The sequence below is a fragment of the Zea mays genome, chromosome 7, assembly GCF_902167145.1.
Source record: "Zea mays cultivar B73 chromosome 7, Zm-B73-REFERENCE-NAM-5.0, whole genome shotgun sequence".
NCBI lineage: Eukaryota > Viridiplantae > Streptophyta > Magnoliopsida > Poales > Poaceae > Zea > Zea mays.
This window is the reverse complement of record NC_050102.1, coordinates 19,465,691-19,470,804: the sequence shown is the minus strand read 5'-3', so window position 1 is coordinate 19,470,804 and position 5,114 is coordinate 19,465,691. Positions and strand designations below refer to the sequence as shown.

Here is a 5,114-nt window from a genome sequence, read left to right as displayed (position 1 = left end):
GATTCCTATGCTTCCTTCTTCTTGAATCCGTAGCGGGTTTTCTCGAACTAGTTGAACTGTGGAAAGGCCTCGTAGTGCTACCCTGCCTCGCTTCCTCGGTAGAGGTGTATGGGGTCCAATCAACCCCGTGGCAAATGGGTAACATGACTTATGGGTAAAGATGCACAACCTCTGCAGAGTGTAAAACTGATATATCAGCCGTGCTCACGGTCATGAGCGGCTCGGACACTCACATGATTAACTTATGGAATTAAACTCAATTTGTCATTTGCATTGCATTGTGGGTGTTATTATAAATCTTGATCTCTTACTTAATGGGGTTGATATCTACTTATACTTAGTAACTGCTAATAAAATTTTGACCAACTCTAAAAGCAATGCTCAGCTTTAACCATCTCTTTTGGTAAGCCTTACACTTCACATGATTTCCCACCTTTGGTGAGTTCATGCACATTATTCCCCACAACTTGTTGAGCGATGAACATATGTGAGCTCACCCTTGCTGTACTCACATCCCCCTAGGTCAAGAATAGATACCACATGACGAGGCGCATGAAGGATGCTGTGATGAGTTCATGGGTGGTCTAGGCCGTCATCTCCCAGTCAACTTTGGGTTGCTGGATCGTTGTCTTCGTATGATGTAATTATTAAACTATTTTGTACAGAACTCTGTTATATATTAATAATGTGACATTCGTTTCTGTACCATGAGTCATCATATGTGTGAGACTTGATCCCAGCACACTTGGTGATTATTTTGCGCCCCGGTTTTGGACCCCCTAAAATCTGGGTGTGACAGATTTAAAGCTTGTTACTCCCAATCTTAGGAAAAATAATTATCGAAAACCCTTGGAGACCAATATCACATTAGAATATGGAAATGTAACTTCTTATTTCTGGGAGGCCACATACATTAGCCAAAAAACTTCATTAGTGAATTACAACTAATAAGCAATCTAAAAGAGGGCACCACCAATGATGTGTTGTTGGTAAGAGGCTGCTGGGTTTGTCAAAGCAAGTTGGACAAAGGGCAACAACTGTTGTAGTTGTAAGAGGGTTGCGGGGTTAGCCGCAAACTGCTAGTAGAACGGCAGCAACTGTTGTTGTGTCAAGAAGGAAGCACGACTTGGTGCAGCTAGCTGGCTAAATGGTAGTAGTATTTGATGCTGCAAATAAGCAGTGGGGTTCAGTGCTGCCAATTGGTTAAATGGAAGAAGTTGTTGTTGCTGAGAGTAGACAATAGCTAGCTGGCTGAATGGTAATAGTTGTTGCTGCTGCAAATAAGTAGGAGGGTTCAGTGTAGACAATTGGTTGAATGGAAGAAACTATTGTTGCTGAGAGTAGGGAGAAAGGTTTGCTAGAGCTACTTGGCTAATCACAGGTAGCACGAGTTGTTGCAGCTGTCGTGCCCCGATGGTTTGCACCAATGAGTGCACCAAAGATAGGGCTGGCGATTGTTGAAACAAGGGTGATAAAGGTAAATTGCTTGCTGCGATTGCTTGTTGGAGCCTATAGGGTTGAAGAGCCGAGTTTTCACATACTGAATCTATCATTGATGGAAGGAATGGGGGAAGAAGAGAAGCTATAGGAGCTTGTGAGCATTGAGGGAAAATGGTCGCGTTAGCAACACATGTAGAAAGAGCAAGGAGCATAAGGAGGGAAAATATCTTGGTCGCCATTGTGGCTCTATTGTTGCTACTGGATTTCGCTTTCTATGTTGCTTGTTGGTCTCAATAATATGGTTGATGGATTACCTACTAATCTAGGAGGTATTTCTACACATGTTAGACCTTGTGCTTATGTAGATTGAGTTTGGATTTTGCCAAAAGAATATTAGTAAGATAAGCTAGAGATGATGTGGTATCTAGTTGGCTTTGACAGTTAGTGACCACTTTATTGTGTTATAACTTATATGTAAGAAAGACAATCTCTACAATACAATAAATAGGTGGTCTTTTCCTCATGGTATTTTCCAAATACATGGGCGAGAATGGCGTGATCCATTCACCTTTTCACATGTGTAACATTAGCCGCATAGGTGCTGCTTGGTTGGGCTATATTGCACTAAAAATATTTTATGGTAGTATTCACCAATGTTAACTTCAGTTTAGTAAAGTTGTGCAATAGTCAGTTGGAAGAGTCACATGATCGCCGTTGTTAGAAATTTAGGCACATTTAGTTGCATATTAGTCTTGAAAATTGATACTAAATAATTGGTGTCAATAGAAAGTTGCACATGTGATTTGAATATAATGAATATGAACAAAATAAACAGTAACATAGTTTTAAGCCCTAACACCTTTTGAAAACAAATCTTTACTTAAACTTTGTTCTTTAAGTCTAAGTTTTTTCAGGGTAATAGTTTAATTAAAGGTTTCTTAGATGTTTGTTGCATTGAGATGGTAGCCACAGTTGGTATGGTCCATCATAACAATACATGTCAAAAAAATTCCTTTATGTCCTAACTCCTTAAGTGAAAAACGTCTGCGTATGTATTGCATATACCTCACCACAGGAAAAAGAAACTTTCATGAGCCAAAATAAATTACGTGTTGTAACACCCCGTCCAATCCCTGGACAGGCGGTACTTACTCCTGGCAACTCTCTAGGATCATATATTGTCCCCACAGACCAACACGAGTCTTTTGTGCGCACTTTGTCCTCACTCATGCGCACCCGAGACAACTTCCCGGTCGGTCACCCATCCCAAATTGCTCCAAGCCAAGCACACTTAACTTGGAGGTTCTTTTGAGACAAGCTTCCAAAAAAGAAGATGCACATTGTTGGTATAAATACTCTATTAATTCTATTAAGCCTTGGGCCAGGATATCTCATCCGAGGGGCCAGGATATCACAATCCACCCCCTTAGAAGACCGACATCCTCGTCGGTCAACCCCAATCCAGGAACCTCCCCTCTTAGCCACATCTATGTGTCTAGTGTCGTCATATGCCATGCCATGTGACCACTCCGGGCCCACATACGCCATGCACCATATACCCGAACCCCCTAGCCCACACACGCCCGTGAAACCTTGAGGGTCGGCTGTGATACCACTTGTAACACCCCATCCAATCCCTGGACCGGCGGTACTTACTCCTGGCAGCTCTCTAGGATCATATATTGTCCCCACAGACCAACACGAGTCTTTTGTGCGCACTTTGTCCTCATTCATGCGCACCCAAGACAACTTCCAGGTCGGTCACCCATCCCAAATTGCTCCAAGCCAAGCACACTTAACTTGGAGGTTCTTTTGGGATAGGCTTCCAAAAAAGAAGATGCACCTTGTTGGTATGAATACTCTATTAATTCTATTAAGCCTTGGGCTAGGATATCCCATCCCAGGGGCCAGGATATCACACGTGTGTTGGGGACTTGTTCTCGAATGCTTTGGCTTGATAGAAGGTAAGAATCCAAGAGCGACGTGCCAGTGATTACCAGCCAGCGTGAACAGTACGTGGTTACTGTTCACCTATTTATAGGCACGGGAAGCAGCCCGATCGAAATTACATTTATGTCCTTGATAACTAATTATAAACATGACACAAGTTAACATGGACTAAACGGTCTTTTCCTCTTTAAGTCGGTGCTGCCCTTCGTCTCAAGGCGTGTCATTATGTCGAAGCTCCCTGGATTGTAGCTTTGGCATATACCTTCGACATATACTTGTGTCTACTTGCATATTGTCCTGTCGAAGGTGTTTTTGCTTAGAGGGCCTTCGGCGAAGAAGAAGGCCCCCAACAGTAGCCCCTTCGCGGTGCTAGATCGTTTTTCGTAACGAGCTTGATCCGCAAAAAACCTCAAAGGCTTCGGAATGCCTAAGGTCCGAAAAACACCTTCCCTAAGCTCGTTGCCGAGAAACGATTAAAATACTCCAGGCGTCGGGTGGTCCACCGTTCAGCGAATACAGGCGATCTGGCGGTTCACCTTTCAAGCGCCGAGTGGTCCACCGTTCAGCGGGTGCAGGCGATTTGGCGGTTCACCTTCCCACCTGCAGCACTATATAAACAGACGGGTTGGTGCAGAGTTACCACATCATTCATTGCCATTGAACTATTGTGCTATTAAAAAAATTTAACCATAGCCGAAGCTTTTTTCACTGCGCTCTCAAGCGAGCACTTCATCATTTAGAGTTAACTTCGTCAGAAGATTGAGCTTCGTCAAAACTGCAAAAACAACCATTAACTTCGTTAAAACCGCGAAAAATCCATCAAATGGCCAGAGTGCGTTCGACTGCAAGGGTGTCTCGTGAGGGAGAAGAAACCGAGGTCACTAAGACAGCACCAATTTCCGAAGTCATGAAACAATCAAGTATGGTTGTGATAGAGGGAACTACTGACAAAGGTACTCCTGTTGCCGAAGCTGAACAGACCGTTGCTGAAAAAGAAAATATTGATGAAGATGAGGAAGATTACAGTATTTTGATCCCAACAAAACCCAACCATCTAGATTTTGAGAAATCTACTGTGTCTGAAGCTGACATGCCCATGATGATGAAGCTGGGCTACTTTGGGGAAGCTGAAAGCAAACTTGTCCGGTTTGCCAGAGAAGAGACCACCCCAGCGTCGAAGAGTGATGAAGTAGTAGTTTTCAAGAGCTTCTTCAGAGCAGGACTGCGATTTGCTCTGAATGAGATGATAGGGGAAGTCTTGAAAAATTTCAAAATATATCTTCATCAGCAGACCCCTAACGCCATTGTTAGGCTTAGCGTCTTCATCTGGGCCCTCCGAAGCCAAGGGATGAGCCCAGATGCCGAAGCATTCTGCCGAGTGCACGAGTTGCACTACCAGATGAAGGCCAGGGCAGACGGTCTTCATGAAAATTTTGGTTCCTACAATTTTGTGTATCGCAAGGGTACGAAGGCTCCAGTTCTTAGTTACCGCACAAAATGGTCAACCGGCTGGAAAGGTGAATGGTTTTATATTAAGGCTGATGAGAAGAATAGGGGGAAACTGATGACGATGGTCATGTGCCCGCTGTCCTTAAACTTTGGAATGACCAGGCCCCTGTGCAACATGCAGCTAGGGTCGCCATGCCAGCTGGCCAGAGTAGAATTCAGAGTGGTGGCTGAGCAAATCAGCACCAGGGACTTGGTGCAGGAATACCAGGCCAACC

General features: G+C 44.0%; 1 pseudogene across 1 annotated transcript; it reads right to left on the bottom strand.

The window, feature by feature from the left end:
* Positions 1-870: 870 nt before the first annotated feature.
* z1B_8 (alpha zein pseudogene) lies at positions 871-1,748 on the bottom strand (annotated as a pseudogene). The gene has a single exon (NR_153777.1). The product of NR_153777.1 is annotated as an alpha zein pseudogene (transcript).
* Between the last annotated feature and the right edge of the window lie 3,366 nt (positions 1,749-5,114).